Here is a 19,703-nt window from a genome sequence, read left to right on the forward strand (position 1 = left end):
CAAGAAGACATCCGATTCCAACCTCAATGAGGTGGAGAACAAACTACACCGTCACATCATGGCTCTCGAAGCACGGGTCACGAACCTCGAACAAGAGAACACGGCACTCAAGGAGGAGGTGAGTGCATTGAAAGTGGAAATGGTAGCCATCAAGAATACTGAGAAGGAAGAAGGGGAGATCAACGACAACACTCTCACGGCCATCAAAGAAGAGATCTCCAAGGAGATCACAAAGGACATGGAGGGAAAACTCAAAGCCAAGCAGTCAAGATGGGTTGAGGTGGTGAAGAAGAACATCCGTAAAGAAGTGAGGGAGGAGACTCAAAGGGAAGAACACCAAATCATTCACACCACCATTGAGGAGGAGAAGATGAGGCATGCCCGTCGCCTCAACATTCGAGTCACAGGTATAGCCGAGACACCCGACTCCACTCCCAAGAAAGATGGACAGCTTCTGTATGCATGAAGCTTAGCTACAGAGGGAAGAGCACCCTCTCCCCTTCACCAAAGCATGGAGAGCCGGGAAAGACTCAACACGCAAGTGAGCCCTCATCCTACAGTTTGCAGGAGAGACGGAGAGGGTCACTTTCATGAGGAAGAGGGTCATACTATGAGGTTTAGAGGGAGCTCCTATTTTCTTGGATGATGATCTCACGAGGATACATCTTGAGCATAGGAGAGCTTGCATGCCATGAGTCTTACACGCGAGGAGAGAAGGCAAGAAGGCCTTCTATCGAGATGGTCGGGTCATCATTGATGGCCGGCCCATGGATTAGCGGTTTGGGGCCTATGGGACACAGACCAGGCCACTGACAGAGATACACATGGCAGTATGGAACTGTAATGGTTCACTATGGGTGCAGCCTGGACGACTGGAGCATGTTATGGTGGGGAGAGACATCATACTTCTGACAGAGACACATCAGAGCCTAGAGAGAGGGCTACCTCGAGTAGAGGGATTCCAGTGGGAGTCAGCATACAGGAGGACCACACGCCAGGGTACCTCGAGAGGGTCGGGTGGAGTAGCAGTTCTATTCAAACGGGAGCTACAAGGGAGACTAAGAGTGGTAGCACAGGATCCAGAGGCTAGATACATGTGGATCAGCTTACAGCTCTCACAGGACAGGGTTATATACATAGCTCTATGTTACTTTTCTCCATGAGGATCCTCCTATGTCATTACAGAGGACATGCCATAGGAGGAGGAGACAGGAGCCTCGCCATACACTTGTCTGTCACAGAGGAGATTATGCATTATTCTAGACTAGGGGAAGTATTCCTTACGGGTGACTTCAATGCCCACACACAGAGCAGATAGTGTGAGGTGTATGACTATGATGACATGGAGATCCTCCACCCTGTGGATCCAGAGGAGATAGGGGCTAGTCGGGCATCAGAGGACACTAGACCAGACAGAGGACATTATGGGGACCACTTACTAGAGTTGGGAGGCAGGCATCGTCTCGTTATTTATAACGGGATGCTAGAGTGGCCGGGATCAGGAGGGCTGACATGCTTCACATGGGGTCATACACGGACCGGAGGCACGGTGGTAGACTACATTATGGGGTCTTTGGAGGCATCACAGCTTGTCACCTCTCCACCTCGTCCTATTGGGGCAGATCATACATACTTGGCATTTTCACTAGCCGGATCACCAGTATCACCAGCCCCCCACATACCGACACCACACACTACCATCTACTTCACACATGACATGGCAGACATATACACTGGCAGAGTAGAGGATGGGCTCCTACTCATGGATCCCCTGGCCCCTATGGATACCATTACAGCCCAGCTGGCATCACTCCTACACACGGCTGCATTACAGAGCTTCCCACATCGTGTACACTCAGGAGAGCCTGCGAGACCTAGGACTAGGCCCCAGAATAGATGGTATGATGACGAGTGCAGAGCCCTATACTCACGGCTCCGCATACAGAGAGCCTTGGGAGCCATCACAGAGCAGGAGTCGAGGAGAGAGATGAGGAGACTTACTCACCGCAAAAGGCGGGCCTTCGCAGAGATACAGGAGCTAGAGATCTTTCATTTCTTCATGAGTAGAGATAGCCCTGTCTCATGGCGGCACTTCAGAGAGCCCCGGACACTGACACCTATTGCAGACCCACAGACATGGCACACATATGCAGAGGGCCTATACCACGCCCCACAGCAGCCACCTATACCTCAGCCACACAGGAGCCTCGACCTACCACAGCTAGCTTCTTTACCCACTCGATGGTACAGGAAGCTATCCGCCGCCTACAGCATGGACGGGCCGCCGACCATATGGGCCTGCAGGGTGAGCATCTCATATATGCAGTAGATTCTTTGGCTCTTTTTCTTGCACACCTGTTTAACAGGGCACTAGCAGAGGGTTTGCCTGTGGAGTGGACGATGCACACCATTGTGCCGATTCACAAAATAGGGGAGTTGCTCGATCTCCAAGCAACTACAGGACGGTTATGGTTGGCCACGTGCTGGCCAAACTCTATGGTGCAGTGTTGGAGCAAGAGCTTAGCTTATATGCTGAGCGAGCAGGTTTACGCTCATCAGGGCAGGCAGGCTTCAGGAGAGCTTTCTCTACCACTGACCATGTATTCACTTTGAGATGTATGATTGATCAGGCCAGAGTGAGGAAGAGAAAGCTCTATTGCTGCTTTGTGGATTTCCGCAAGGCATTTGACACAATACCATGAGACAGGCTCTTTCAGCGCGCCTGCAATCTCTTGGCATACCAGTAGATATGACATGGGGCATCTATGCATTATATGAGCAGGTTTTTAGGCGAGTCAGATGTCCAGGAGGTATGTCCGAGACTATTGCTAGCACCATTGGTGTGAAGCAAGGATGCCCACTTTCCCCCACGCTATTTGGGTTATACATTGATGAGGTGGCTGACTTCATTACATAGGGAGGCGGAGATGGAGTTGATTTAGCAGGTACCTCAGTACATATTATGCTTTATGCTAATGATATTGTATTAGTGTCTGAGTCTCCAGGTGGTCTACAGCAGCATCTACATGCACTCGATGATTTCTGCACACAGAGGGGTCTTACTGTGAACCTTGGGAAAACCAAGGTTATGGTCTTTCATACATCGAGACAGGGCAGGAGTCAGCTCTGACATTCACTCTCGCAGGACGCCAGGTGGAGGTGGTGACATCATATGTGTACCTAGGGGTTACCTTCTCTGCAGCCACACGGTGTGTACCTAGGGGTTACCTTCTCTGCAACAGCCAGAGCTAGATTGACACGGGGATATGTAGCATTGGCTATGCTAGAGAGACAGTGCCACCAAGCGCATTTTCAGGAGCCCCGGACGAAGGGGTGGCTATTTGACACATTAGTCACACCGGCATTGATGTATGGAGCAACAGTATGGGCACCAGGCCTTGCTACCCATTGGTGGACACAGATAGAGATACCACAGGCCCTCATGATGGCACGCATGATACGCAACAAACCGTCAGTACCTCATGACATTATCCGAGCAGAGTTTGCTGCGCCTCCTATGATCCCATATTTCAGACTATATGCCTGCTAGACAGATTCAGAGAGATGCCACAGGACAGATTGTCATAGAGCTTTTGAGGCATCTAGACAGCTAGACAGCTGGCTGAGGCAGGAGACAGAGGATCATGGTATGCATAGGTCACACATTGGTTCTCACAGCATGGCCTAGACATGGATCATCTACCACCATTCCAGTACGACAGGGATGCACCACATATCCGTCTCTCTCATAGTGAGAGGAATAGAGTATTGAGACAGGACTTTTGGCAGCTCTATACACGAGAGACATGGATATCACCTACACAGCCTCTTCCACCGCGAAGATGCTATACTACAGAGATCACTTCATGAGTATCACTGATGATGGATTCATAGAAGGCCTAGATACATGGAGGGCTTTTTACCACACGGCTCCCGAGTAGCTATTGGTCAGCTTAGAGTCTCATCACATCGATTGGAGATCGAGACTGGCAGAGCAGCACGGATCCCCCGAGAGGAGAGGGTATGCAGATTGTGCAGAGAGAAGGTGGAGAGTGAGGAGCATTATGTATGCAGATGCAGAGCATATACAGCCATTAGAGAGAGATATCCCATTTTATTCAGAGAGCCACATTCCCATTCCCTACGCCAGATCTTTGAGGCAGCAGACCAGCGCATACTGGGGAGATTCATTCTAGACATATAGCGTCAGAGAGAGACATCATTACAGGCTCAGACAGCTCCAGAGGGGGGACGACAGACACAGATTACTACGTTTTTTCAGAGATCCACCCCACTCCCAGCCCCTACACAGCAGGGAATTACTCTCCAGAGAGCAGAGACACTCAGAGCCCGCAGGAGACAGAGGACACCTGGCTTTCGGACACCACGCCTATACCAGAGAGAGATGACAGAGATCAGAGCTCAGTTTCACAGAGAGGGTGCGGAGCGACTGGCTTGCTTCAGAGCACACCCAGGCATGTTCTTCAGGGAGCTGTGGACACCCCCTTCATTGATGTATACCATTTCATACCCCCAGTATGGTACAGGATGGAGCTAGCTAGGTTGCATATCATGATTGTATACTCCATGCATATAGCTTTGCATTCTCCTAGTAGTAGAGCTCCATCCCCTCCCCCACTCATTGTACTTATTACACACCGAGATTCAGCTTTTTAGTTCAGTACTTTTTCATTTTGTTGGGATGACAGAGGATACCCCATACAGGTACACCGATTTGTCTCATAGGCCGAGTTCGGTCTTTTGGAAGACGTTAATAAAATCTCTCTCTCTCTCTCTCTCTCTCTCTCTCTCTCTCTCTCACACACACACACACACAAGGAAATTATTTAATAACTAGACATTATGTGGACAAGGAATGAGGTAAAACAAGTCCAGACATCACACATGGATGGACCGATGAGCAAGATAGCGCATGAAAAAGGCCAGACATCGCATTTGAAAGGAGCCCGACCATTGTACGTTTTTTTGGTTCCCCCACTGAGGAGTTTCTTGGGAATTGAGATGATTGGAAAAGGACTCAAAGATAAGTGTGTGTGTGTGTGTGTGTGTGTGTGTACATGGTCCAAAAATGGCTCAAGATTTTCCTAAATTCCTTGAGTTACCAAATGAAGATGCGGGCCGTTTTATTGAGGATTTGGAATTTACAGCTTTAATGAAAGATAGCAACACTCCAGAAGTTTTGCTACAAATTTTGGCTTATTGTCTTAAAGGAGAGGTAAAAACATGGTTGCAAGTGAATCTGAATCCAAAGAAGTGAAAGCTGTATTTTTGTCACAGTATGCTAGGGAAAGGGATCCTAGAACTTTGTAATTATCAGCAACAAGCACCTAATCAAGAGGTGGATCAGTATATATGATTCAGTTTGCTGAATTATGGAACAACTGGGGAGTTGCCTTGCATCCTAAAGTTCCACCCGAAATGATAAAGAAAGAGAGATTTGTGGCTGAACTTAAACCAAATCTCAAATTGAAAGTAGAATTGAAGAATTGTCTCCGTTTTGATGAAGATGTTCGCTTTGCTTGAGAAAAAGAATGGAAAATGAAGAGACTTGGATAATTAAGGTTGCAGGAAGATTCAACAAAGAGACCTATCACCAATGAAGTCATTTCTATTGCCAAAGAAGAACCATCTCCTCTTCAATTAAAGGGGAGGGATGATTCCATGAAAGAGGAATTACATGAAGTTGTTGTGAATTAATGAAAACTATAAGTCTTAACATGTTTGGTGGTGAAAGTAGAGGACAAGGAACAAGACCAATTGGTGGTAGAGGAGTTGGCTCTAAATCAAATCAAAATGGACAAGCTCCATGGCAAGGGAGAAGGGGTTGTGGAGTATACAATGCTTTAATTGTGGAGAATGGGGACATTACAGTACCTACTGTGATAAACCTCATTGCATGGGAGGAGATATGTTTCCTTTGCCTCAGAACTTGAACAACAGAGCAAATGATTTTGGAGTAGAGATTAAAGATGTTCCTCAACCCAGTAGAGCGGTGGGCCTACTACTAATTAAGGGTGCATGTGTAGTCACATCCAAATATGTCATAGCTGAAGGAGTGCCTTATGGTATTTTAGATGGTCAACTACCAGAAGTTGTCATCCTCGAGAGGTTCACTATATGTAAACTCTCTGTATCATGTGTATTCAAGGCCTAATTAAAAAACCCCTTATCTGTAATTTTTTCATGACTAAAACACACCCTTTTTCTATTCAATCTATAAATACCCCCTTTCAACAACGGTACCCTTTTGTATGTAAAAAATGTGTAAAAAAGGGATTTAAAAACCCTTTCTGTTGAACCCACGTGCTATGCTTACATATTTATGAGTGACCCCCGAGTTGTCACTAGAGGTGTATGATGGTGGCATCCACACCATGTAGAATGAGGCAATGCCACTACAGATTGTAGTGCAAGCCATGTTCATGCACCAACTCCACACAACACTATCCTACCCCGTTGACAACAATCCTCTCTTGCAACGCTAAAAAAAGCCACGTTACCACCTCATCCTCCGCGATTGTTCTTCTACTACCCACCAAGAGAAACCAAAATTGAAGAAGACACACAACTCTATAGCCTCCATCAAGGTGGCACCTCCACCACTTGCTCTTGCTCAACCCCCCCTCCTAATGACATGGAGATCCTCCATAGCCGCATCCTCACCCTTGAAGAGGAGATCCAACAACTCAAACGTGGCCTCATTTTTGGCATGAACAAGATTGTATCACAATCTACATGCGATTAGCACCCTTCTACTATTATAAGGTGGCAATACCCATTTGCTTGCCTCCACCGCCCAACACAGCTCTATCGTTAGCTCTCCCGATTGGGTTGCTCATCATGCACGTCAGGAGTATAGCCAGCCTCCATTTGCCCCCAGCTTGTTGTTGCCAATTGAGCTAACCAATGGCATGTATGGATGCACACAGTTGCATCCCTGGGAGGCAGATTCAAGCCAAGTACCTCCAATCCCAATAGGATAAAATTATATGAACAAGACTACTATATAGACTTTAATAGGATAAAATTATACATTGAAAAATTACTATACATACCAATCATTGTTTGGAAGCTTCACCTATTCACTGGAAAACTACCATTAAAGTGGAGTCATTTGAACTAGTGAAAACAATAAAGAACTCGGTTCACCAAATATACTCGTACAACATAGAACCATTCCTAATAATTGAATATGTAAATGTATGCAAGACTATGCACATTAAAATGCCCACACATGCAGGAGTTTGCAAGACTATGCACATTGAAATGCCCACACATGCAGGAGTTTGCAAACCACAAGGTAGGAAGTAGTGATGAAATAACAAGCATTAGCATAAAAAATCTAACACCTTCCTTTAGAAAGCCAGTTAACTATGGGTCCACTACATACATAGATATGCTTAAGAATCATCTAAAAAAAACAATCATTTAGCTTGCACATGCACCCACAAAGATTTTGCACACCACAATGCATGTAGGAACTCTAGGAATGGTCATGCCTTATCAATGGGGAGAACAACGGTCACATTTGACACGATCAGTAATGCATAGTGGTCCACACCATGAACATATAATTATATTTGATCAGAGTTGATACAAGGGATCGATTACATAAATATCGAGTGTTTTATAAGTGATGCACACCATCATTTACATACTGTCAAAAATATATTAAGGATGATTCACATTCTACTTCAAAACTAATAGAAGCATGCACTACAAGAACAACAATGTGATAAGTCTGATGCTTATCAAGTACACACTATCACATAAGGAAGTTGAGCCAAGAACACAACTTTTCAATATCACATAAGTACTTGTGTCTCCCTTGGTGCTTCTACCAATGCAAGTATGAATACAAGCAGAGTCACATGTTCCTTGGGCTGTTTATAACCCCATATGATATCAAAGTTGATGACCAATAAGAGACATTAGAACCAAAAACTGATTACTTGGAAAGGGAATTTCAGTGTTGTACTTGCTCTCAGTTTAGAAGGGTTCCAAGATATCTCATGGGCAGAAACTTCAGCATATGTCTTAAACTTTTGCATCTTAATTTTTTATGGTATGTTTATATATATATATCGAATCTTCCATGACTAATTTAAAGGGCTCTAAAGTATTTTCTTTGGGCTTGTAATTTTGTTAAACCATATTTTGGCATCACATCTCTCCACATTCTGCTATCATGTAGGCAACCCTTTGGACAATTGTTGGGTCCAGTTTGGACATTATCGATCTTCAGTACCACCAAAAGACTCTCACCAAGAACTCTCTCAAATAATTGCAAGAAATTTACCCTCTCTCTCTCTCTCTCTCTCTCTCTCTCTCTCTCATGTTCACATAAAGTGGGTAGCTCATGGAGTATGTGGCCTCTTATGTATATCATGGGATCACCTTTGCCGGGCTTGAGTTCTCTAAGCGGAAGGTAGCTAAAGCCAGATTGATGCAAGGGTATGCAACTTTGGGCTCACTTGAGAGACATTGCTCACAAATATAGTTCAGGAGCCGAGGACAAAGCTCTGGCTGTTTGACACATTAGTCGCACCTGCATTACTGTATGGAGCTCCCATTTAGGGTCCTTGTTTATATCACAGGAGGAGAGGGAGAAGGGAGTTAGCTATGGTGGTAGATATAAGAGAGGTATATGATGGGTGGAAGCCGATGGAGAGGCCACTAGTGATGATGATCTCGCACATGATCAAGAGTAAGCTTTTAGTGTCACATGAAATTGTGCGAGCAGAGATAGGGGTTACCCCTATTGTGACACAGACTCTTTTCTAGATAGTGACATACTGGCACAGAGCTCTCACTAGATAGATACCCCCAGCTTTCCCTAGAGTCGTCGAGATAGTTGGCACTTGATGGAGACACACAATGTTGGTATGCATAGGTGAGCACTTGGTTTGGTATGCATGGCATGCAGATGGGGGCACTTCCACCGTTTCAGTACAGCATAGAGGCCCGTCCTTGTTTGCTCTCAATTGCACAGAACTGAATAGGGTGATCAGGAAGGACATTGTGAGATTGGATACTTAGGAGAGGATCTGGCATCCACCCCTCCAACCCCTAGGGACAAAGATAGCTTTCTACAAAGACTATCTTCTTCACATGATGGAGGATGCCTTCATCATACACCCGCACTACATGTATATACATCTCTAATTCAGGGTGCAGTGTGCGATTGGACAGATCCGCACCTCATCCCACCAGTTGAGAGTGGAGACAACCAGATATGGGCCGAGAGCAGTTGCACCACAAGACATGACATGTCAGCTTTGCCATACATAGGCTGAGACAGAGGCTCATTATATATGTAGATGCCCAATATACTATGAGATTAGGGGGAGGTTCGAGTGCCCTCTTCCGAGAGGGATTCGGACCACACTCTACGATCATGGATTTTCCAAACCAGAGATGTTTGGGGAAATTTCTTTTGGAGCCCCACACATATAGGGAATCCCTACTATGGCCCAGATCAGCTGCACCCACACAGAGAGGTCTCACCAACTTCTTCTAGATTAGAGCCTCGAGAGCAGATCCACCCACTCCCCCTGACCTCCAGACTAATGCAGGAGCAACCAAGAGGAGTGACATTAGATAGAGCCACCAAGCTATGTGGAGCCTAATGCTTCCGACATAGTGGTCACTGCCCATGCTCACATCACCTCTGGAGGATTAGAGTCATCATTTCCCACCACCTCAGGACTTTTTTCCACGTTGTCAACCTTACTACACTATTTGGCTCCTTGAACAATAAGGTATCCTTAAATAAATGCAAAGATGGATTCTCACTGGATCTTTCTATGCATTTGGACACCAGTATGACTGGTGAATCACCCTTAGATGTTTAGCGTTTGGGCTTTACTAATATGATCAGTAGTCCTATGGTATGGGTTGGTATTTCTAGAGGGATGGGAGCTTTGGTGATATGATCAGTAGATCTTTTGGTAGTGTTAGTGTGACTAGTAGGCCTGGAGGTGTGACGAGTATGTTTGGGAACATTGGTGCTTGGGGTTATCTAGTATGATTAGATCCTTGGGTGAGATACATGGCTTGAGAACGGGGGATTTCCAATGTATATTTGCATATGCATTTCATTTGTGTATGTGGAGAGGTAAAAGATTTATTAGATGCATGGCATATTTCGTGTCTTGCATGCGTGCTTATGTCTGATCTCATAGCGCTGGCACCCATAACTACTGGCTAGGAGGTTGTGTGGATGCCTTTGCTTTGTGATTAGTTATTGGCTTTTTGCAAGCGCCAAATCTGGCCATCAAAAATCTTAAAATCTATGTTTAGGACTTTGGTAAATTTTATAAGGTGGAGTGTTCACACCCACATTAAAAATGGGTGTGAACACCCTAATGGGCACACAAGTCGATAAATTCTATCCAAATGATGACTTTAATCATTAATGGAATCCAATATCATTTACATGGGAATTTCAGACACATTAAAATAAAAGGCATCGATGGCCACATATGTGACTCCTGGAGCCTTTGCTTGCATATACAACAACAAGGTGGTCAACATGCCAGGAGAAGGATAGCCGACTAGCGTTGGACTTAGCCTCGCTTTCTTGGAATTGACAAAGCAAAGCGCTGGTCTATCTCTCAGGCATCGATGGGCTGAAGCATTGGATTCTCTTCTCCTCACCAATGAACTAAAGCATTCAATACTCTCTTTCTCGCACAGAAGGACAATACTCTCTTTCTCGCACAGAAGGATTAAAGTGAAGGAACCTCTCTCTCTCTCTCTCTCTCTCTCTCTCTCTCATTTGGACAAAAGCGAAAGGATTTCCTCTCTTTCTTCTCTGGCTAGAACTAGGGCATCATTTTCTCTCCTCCTTTCCTGATTGATTCAGTAGGCCCAATCGTTTCCCACACTATTCCTTTTAAGCTGTGCCATACAAGAGTGGGAAAACTACTGGTGATAACATTCTCTTTTTCCACAAAGCAGATTGGTACTTAGAGTTGCAGAAAGGATGCGTACAGTGTGTACATCTCTCTTAATACAGGGCTGCATACGAAGTATTACAATATGCTATTACCTTCATGTACTCCTACATACACAGGAGGACTGCATACAAAGAAGAAAAATTATTTTGCATCAACAACTTATCTCACACTGTTAAGCTAAACATACAACATTGCACACAAGAGAGGGAAAGAAGAAGGGAAACAGCCATGCAACGGTATTCGGAGATGTGCACTTAGCCAACCCTAATGAGGGTTAACTCCCCTTTGTGAGGCCACTAGGGGCTCACTCCACCACCACTTTGTGTCACCCAAATGGAGATTCAAGAGCTAGGTGAAGAGCAAGAAAGGAGGGAGATATGGAAAGCTCAACCTTCACTCCATGCCACATGCATGCAAGAGGGACCTTGGTAGAGAGACAAGAGAGGGGAGAGGAGAGGAGAACCTAGATCATCACCATCCCTAACATGCACACACAACAACAATCAAGCATGCAAGCACCAACACTACAAGCAAGCATGCAAGCATGCAAGCATCCATAAGCTCAAGAGAGTGTGTGTGAGAGAAAGGCAAAACTCAAATGAGACTAATGGGATTGTCCCTTTTTATATTTCATAAAATGTCTTATATACAAGAGCTCTCATTTTACAATGGCCAACTGCCCATTTACAATTGGGGGCCCAAAACTAGCTTCCTAGCTCTATGTACATCTCTTTTCTATGACCGGCATTACAAAAGCTGTAAGCTCAGTCGTCCCATATCTCTTTTACCATTTAGCGCTTTGTGTCATTACAAAAAGATAAGTTACAACAAGAAGCGTAGCCACGCTTGAAAAATAATGTTAACTGGAGTGGTTAACATACCCCCTCCCTAATTCAGGTCCGTCCTTGGAGCTGGATAGATATAGTGGTAGTAGATCGAATAGGCTCGGCCAAAATCATGGCGCGAGGTAGGAGTAAGGGGGGCTTGATGGAAGACATGGTAGCTAGTCCAGAAAGTATTTTCCATCATTTCTTCAAAGATTTGGAGGCGTTATGCTGGCTTCCACATGACGCGCTTATAATAGCCAAAGATCTGCTTTAGTGTTGGCCCTTTGTTGATGTCGAAGGCCAATCCTTGTGTATCTTCATGGTAGTGGTTCCAATCGGGGAATGTCTCCAATAGTGTGATGATCAAATTGAAAAATCTGATAGTGGTAACCACCGCAGGATTTGGGACCTGGCCATATCTTCTGATGAATTCGTGCACTTTAACACGCTTTCTTTTGTGCACGGCTGTTGGGGCGTCGGAGGAGAAAACCATGGAAAGTTGAATAGTAGATTTGGGCTCTTTTGTTTGCTCCTTGTGGAAGAGGTTCTAGGTCCATCTTCGTCAGATGGGCACGTACTCAGGGTTTATTTAAAGTGGGTGGGGCACCTTGTAGTAATCCTCCTAGATGTAGGGCTTCAATAAGAATGGTCGCCTCTAGGTCGGCTGCTCGCCCAATATTGATTTTTATGGGGCGAGCAGCAATGGCGGGTGGCCGATGGTAGCTGCCTATTTGTCAAGGGGGATGCTCACACCTCGACGTAGGACGTGGATGTCCATGCAATCCGTGACCCTTGTGAGCGGCTCCACCTATAGTTGTCAACCGAGCAGGATCTGTATTTCTTGCTCGAACTCCATTCTATCGAGTGGGTCATTCCAGTTAAGTGGGTTGAGTGGAGGGTCGACTTCCTAACGCTCAAGTGGGCGGTGGTGGGATCTCGCCTTCTTCCAAGGGTGGGGGGGAGGGGTGGCGGTCGTGATGAGGTTGAAGGGGTAGGTGATGGCGGGTGGCGGTCGTTATGAGGTTGAAGGGGTAGGTGATCAAGGGTGGGGGGGAGGGGTGTTTGGGTGGCGGTGGTGATGAGGTTGAAGGGGTAGGTGATCAAGAGGAAACCGTGGTGAGGTTGGCAAGAAGGATGGGGGGAGGCATTGCTGATGTTGAGGGTATATCTGTAAGGGTGGTAGGCATGCCTAAGTTTAGTGTTAAAGTGGGAGGTGAGGGAGGTGGAGTGGGAAACGGATGGGTGTAGCCAATTGGGAGGGGAAGAGAGGGAGGGTTGTGGTGCTAGGTGGGGGTGGTTGTGTGTGCTGGTGCTTGGGTGAGAGGGGTTGGGGGGGTGGAGGTTGATGGGTGGAGTTGAGGGAGGTGGAGGTTAAGGGGTTGGGATCTTGGGGCTCCATCTCCATCGTCATTTTGTCGGTGTGGTCGCTAGCGTTATCTTCTTTGTTGGAGTATTTTGGGTCGTGTGATATGAAGAAGGCCTTGGGCTCTGCAGCTTCCTCTTGGGGGTAACTCCATTGGGAACACCACGTGCAAGTCATCAAACTACATGATTCTTGTGGCTTCCATGACTTGCATTTGGATATGGCAACTACGATAAAGGATCAGGAGGCAAATTGGCAGAGTAAGGTGGGAGCTCGTCTCGGTGAAGGGAGCGCTAAGCGGCATTCACGATCTCCCAACCCTTGTGGTGGAGATAGTGAAGGACTTCTACTATCTTGTGGGATGGATATGGGTATGTACATAGGCCATTCGGGACCGAGATATCGATGATGTCGTTCGAGTCTCGGGGCATCCCAAAGCGGAGGAGGTGTGACCAACTCATCAGGTTCGCCTGGAGAGGGTGGGTGGGATGGTTGAAGAAGATGTGGGGGTGGGTGAAGGAGATGAGGCCTTGGAAAAAGAACAGGGTGAGGAGGGCGATGTTGTGGAGGGGGAGTTTGGTTAGGATGTATGCGTAGGTGGTGCGGGAGATTGGTTTGTCGATGAAGATGTCATGTTGCAACAGGTTGAGGCAGACTGTCCTATAGTGGAGGTCGAGGAGCTGGTACGGGGTTTGGGGAGGGATGGCGAGGTCAAGTAGCTCGCAGTGCATCAAGGCATCTACTTTCCTATGAGTGGCACTGGAGGAGGGGATAGAGGGCGTCGGTGGGGGCTCTTTTGCTCTTGCCTCCATGGCTTCCAGCTAGGCCTCTTTCTGGTGGAGCATCTCTTCGGTTATCTTCTGGTAGCGCTGGAAGCCGAGATTTGTCTTGTTGAGGGCTTCTTTTTTGCAGCTGTAGCTCTTTGCTCTGGAAGTCATTAGGTACGGCTTGGGCTAGAGATAGGTCATTGTTAGCCCTTTGTGTTGCTTCCTGTGCTACTTGGAGCTAGTGCTAGAGCTTTGAAATGGTTGAGGGAGCATTGATTAAATGCTGCTCCTTCTCATCGATGACCTTATGGAGATGGATATTGTTCAATGTAGATGTGTATAGATCCTCAGAAGTTTGCTGTTCTCATGAGCTTGTGGCAAGCAACATTTCTTGTTGTGCCAATGATGTAACCTCCTACTAGCGGTAAATGCAATCCCTCATCTGCGTTATGAGCTCATGGCCCATGTGAGAGAAGCCTTGGGCAAAGTTTGATAGTTCCCCATATGCTGCACAAACACTTTCTGCATACGCCTTGTTGGATTTGAAGCTGCCAGTCCTTGCCCAATGGAGGGTCTCCGTGGTATTGAAATGGGAGGATTGAGGAGAGGAAGGGCCTGATTCAGAGTAATGAGGGGGGAAATCAGATGACCCTTCAGAGGGTGGGGTTTCAAAAAGATTCTGCTCCAAAAAAGCCTACCTATCTCAGTGGCCTTTTGTTTTGCTTCTTTAGCTTCTTGCTCTTCGGGGGTAGGGCCTTGGTTGGACTAGGGGAAATGGGCTCTTTTCCTTTGGGGTCCGGGTGATGGCGCTTTGGTGATGGTGATTGGGGAGAGGATTGGGGGGAAGCAGAGGGGACTACATCTGGTCCATTTAGTTGTATGGCCCTGGGAAGCTCCTCCCACCCTGCGGCGTGGTAAAGGACTTTGGTGAGGAGCGTGGTGGCTACGAGCTTGCCTTGGGGGTTTGAATAGACTACATGAAACTCCTTATGTAATTATTCTGCCCAATTGACAGGCGTCCCATGGTGGACTTTGGCTAATGTTGACAAGCTGCATTTGCTAAATCTGTCAATCCACCTGGTGGTCAATAAAAATCAAAGGGCCCCTGCTGGCATCACTAGCTCTTCTTGGGTGATATTTCTCCATTCCACGCCATCTTTGGTGGTGGTTCCCCTGAAAGTGCCTTTCGTCAACTGCGGAGCGTTGGTAAGCTGCACATATGGTTGGTATAGTCGGGGGAGGTGGATGGCTTCTCTGATTAGGTCTACGCTGAGATGAACTATCTGCGCCTGCCCCTCATTACCCAGTACTTGACTTGTGTGCTAGTTGGCATCGTAAGTCTCTGTAAAATATAAACAATTATAGAGGTTAGGTCCCCATGGCTCCATGGTGGGCAGACCCGATCAGCTGCTGCCATGGCCCTATAGCTAGTGAATTACAACAACTTATGCTCCACTTTATGATTGTTCTTCATGAACGAGTGGACCGTGTATCTGCTAACTTGCTTCATCAGCTACTCCCCCAAGTGTGATAACTGGGTCGGATGGTGGTCGTACTCCTCAAAGTGTCCCCTCATCGCGGGGGCTTCTTCTTGAGGGTGGGGTGCTTGAGAACTTTGAGTGAGGAGTCGGATGTGTCAGCAGCATGGTAAGGGAGGGTGTCAGAAAGGGAACGCTTGAGAAAAAATTTGAAGAGTGTTCGGGTAGGTTGAAAGCTGAAAGTGAGGAAATGAGGGGGTGGGCCCCATATATATAGGTTCCAGAAGGACACGACCATGGCAAGAGGATGGTATGGGCAGCATGTCATTTCTAGGAAATGGGTGTACCATTTGGATCGGCATTTGGCATGGGTGTGGCATCTGTTTGGAATGGGCGTACCATTTGGTTGGAATAGCAATGCCCTTTGAGTGTGGTAAGGTTGGAATGGGCGTGGCAGTTGGAGCTAAGGATGGAACGACCGTGGCAACGCTGAAGGAAAATAGAATGGCCATGGCACTTCAAGTGGAGGTTGGTACAACCATGGCATCTGGAATGCTGAATGGTACGGCCATGGTAAATTTGGCAACTTTGAAGTTCTTAAGGGTCTCGTCGTGGCAAAGGTAGGGGTGAATGGTACGGCCATGGTGGCAAATAGTTTTTTTTAAAGGGCACCCTACAAATAGGTTTTGTACTGGGCTATGTTGCCAACACCCCATTGTTGGTTTTGTACTAATTGCGTGCCCAATTCGCCAAATGGAGTAGTTAGTTCCAATTAGGTGATGTCGAGGTTGGGATTTACGTGGGGAGTTCAAAGGCTGGTAACGAGAGAGTACTTGAGATAGGAGTGGTTGAGGGTTGATTGGGAGTACTACGAGGTAGCTTGACAATGATGAGTGGAGGAGTAGCCGACGTCGAGGGTATATCTTTGGTATGGATTACTAGGGTTGCTTATGTTGGGGGGGTAAGGGTTCATCATGAAGCTTTTGCTTCCCTTTCTCCTGTGTAGTGTTTGTGGTGGAGGCCACTTTGGGTTTCCATTGAAGGGTGGGTGATTGCAGAGTGACAAGAGTGGGGAGTCGATGCCGTGGTGATTTGGGATCCAAATGTGGTGATTTCCCTCATAGAAATGTTGAGCTTATAGTAGAGGTTTTGGGATCCACTGGGAGGTTGTTGTTGGGCAAGGCAGAGGGTGTGATTGAGGATAGTTGGGCCTTGGAGAGTGTTTGGGCCGGCGTTTGTCCTGTACCCTATGGGCTTGTGTTGTCAAATCAGTTGCCTATGAGGGGGAGTGCTAGTGGAGGAGGATGAGAGTTGGATCATCAGGGGATCCACAAAGTAGTAGTGCCCTCATAATACCCTTGCGTTTTAGAAGCCTTTTAGGTACCCATTGTCGAGAAGGCTTGCCCTGTATGTGTTTGTTAGTGTTGTTAGAAGTGTTAGTGTGGTTAGTTTTTTGTGGTGGGTCAATAGCTTGGGTGGCTTTTGAGATGTGGGATTGGGCTGCTTGCCGAGTGGGGTGGTGGAGAGGATGTGAGAGGCAGTGGTGTGTTTGGAGTAATGAGCGGCATCTTTTTGAGTGGGATGGATTTGTGGGGATTGGAGTATGGAATGATGGTGTTGGGTGGAGGGGGGTCTTCTTGGTATGAGGGAGCAGCGCGGGTACGGGTTCTTTGTCTATCTCACGAGGACAATAACTTGGCCAGAGGCTAAGCTGTAGGGTAGCCGCCCTTGCATCCCAGCCAATGTTGCACTTGTTGTGGCACATCCAACCCCGTCCGAGGAGTATCTCTTCGTGCATTATTCCTACAGGCATCATATAAAACTTCCCTTCCAAGGGATTATTTCTAATGTGGAACAAAAGTGTGACTGTGCTTAAGCAGTGAACTTCTTGAGATACCACTGTTGTGACTGTGGGGTAGGAGTATATTTCGGTGGGGGTTCCCCAAGGGAACTCTGTGTCTCGTGAGACATTAAATTGTAATTAGACATTATGTCTAAAAGAGCTAATTTTTGGGCGAAGCTTGTTGGTGGTCATTCCTAAACCATAACCGAGTAGGATTCACCTCCCATTCTTCCTCTTTGAGGTCGACTACTTGGGCCATGTTGATGATATTTTTCTGCCTAAGCTTGGCTTGCCTCACTTTAGCCTCTTTGTTGGGCTGCTGTTTTCATTTCTTCGTTGTGGTTATTTTTTCTTTGTTTTTTGTCATGAATGGCCCTTAGGGTGGTTTCGGTTAGGGGGCCATAGTAGCATTTAGCTTGCTACCGTTGAAATATCCTGCCATTTTAACACTATCGAGTGTCTCTATGCGCACATCGTCTTATGGGGTTATCTCAATGACTAGGAAAGGTCCTAAGCTTCTGAGCTTGAGTTTCTTTTTGTGTGTTTTTGTGCTTAAGAGGAGGACCATGTTGCCCTCGTTCATTTTCTTATCTTTTAGCTGGTTGTTGAATCATTGTTTATGCCTTAGCCTTCGGCTATATACAGCTAGGAGACGTGTTTTGTTGAGCTTTTCAAGCTCAAAAAGGTGACAGCCTAAGACATTCCCTATGAGTTTCTCTTGTTCAGCAATGCGTAAGCTTGGGACCAAGAACTCCGTTGGCATAACCGCTTCAATACCATAGGTCAAATTGAAGGGTGTGGAATTAGTAGTAGTTGCCTTATAGGAAGTTCTATAGGCCCAGCATGCTACCGGCAACTTTTGCTCCCAATCGTTGCAGCTGGCCTCAACTGTTTTGGTGAGATTGGCACATAAAACTTTGTTAGTGCTTTCAGCTTGGCCATTAGCTTGAGGGCAATATGGGGAAGATTTTCTATGAGTGACAAGGAATTCTTGTAAGAGGAATTGGACTACCTCATTAATGAAGTGCGTTTCATTGTCACTCACAAGCTCAAGGGGGCAACCAAAGCGTGTGATGACTGACTCATACAGGAATTTTACGATCGAGCACGCATCAACTTTATAGGTAGCTTGAGCTTCAAACCATTTGGTGCAATAGTCCATGCCGATGATTATACATCAGGCTTGAGTGTACCTAGCCGCGAGGCTAATGGGCCCAATGAAATGAATTCCCCACTTTTCGAATGGTTACAAGGACATAACAAGCTTTAGGGGCATGCTATCCTTAAAGCGGGGGATTGCCACTCGTTGACATTCATCGCACCGCTTGATGTATTTTTCTACATTAGCCATTAAGGTGGGCCCAAATGTGAGGACTTTACGTGCAGTGATATCTACTACAAAGTGCCCCCAAACATAGGCAGAGTGAACCTGTTCTAGAAGGAAGACATATTTGTCTTCACAAACATAGCATCTGAGAATCTTGTCTTTTCTTGCTTGTAGAGTTGGCCTCTTGCAATAAGTTGGTTGGGGGCTACCTATTTAATGAGACATTGGGCATGGTCCTTGTTTAGGGGGGGTCAATCGGTAAGCCACTAGCTAGAAAATGTGTTATCTCCTCACCCCACTCAGGAATTAAACATAATTGGAATAGGGCGGCATCTAGTAAATCATTATCAACTCCCACGGGTGGCTCACCGTTAGGGATTCTTGACATGTGGTCTGCTAGGATGTGCTGTGAGCCCTTCCTTATTGTGTTGGTGAAGTCCAACTCAAGTAGGATCAGTAGCCACTTGGTGATCCTTCCTGTTGTACATGGCTTATTTACTAGGTATAGAAGAGGTTGATGGTCTACAAAGATGATAAACTTGGTCGCTCCAGAAGATAATGTGGCGAAACTTCTTAACATTGTAGACCATGGCCAACCCTTCCCTTTCCATTATGGTATAATTTCTCTCGACCTTGTTTAGTTGGCGACTGGCAAAGCTAATGGGGAAATCCATCTTGTGTTCACCACGTTGGGCCAGCACACATCCAACAACAAAGGCAAAGGCATCGATGTGGACATGAAAGATAATGTCCTAGCTGGGGGACCTTAGAATAGGAGCACCCACCAAGGCTTTCTTGAGATAGTATAAGCTTGTTGGCATTCCTTCTCCACTCAAAAAGGATTAAGAGTCCACAAAGAGGTCGAGCTATAGTAGCATACATAAAAATGAAACGCCGATAATAGCCAACATGTCCCATGAAATGCTGGACTCCCTTAAAATTGGTGGGTGGGGGCAGCTTAAGGATGAGCCACACCTTGCTATCATCCGTCGAGATTCCATGTCAAGAGACAATGTGTCCTAGGATTACTCCATGCCTAACCCAAAACAGGCATTTTAGTGGGTTCAATGAAATGCGATATAGCCTGCATCTTTCTAACACTGTGCCTTCCATGAG

Source organism: Cibotium barometz, chromosome 54 (assembly GCF_041138505.1).
Source record: "Cibotium barometz isolate CiBa-2024 chromosome 54, ASM4113850v1, whole genome shotgun sequence".
NCBI lineage: Eukaryota > Viridiplantae > Streptophyta > Polypodiopsida > Cyatheales > Cibotiaceae > Cibotium > Cibotium barometz.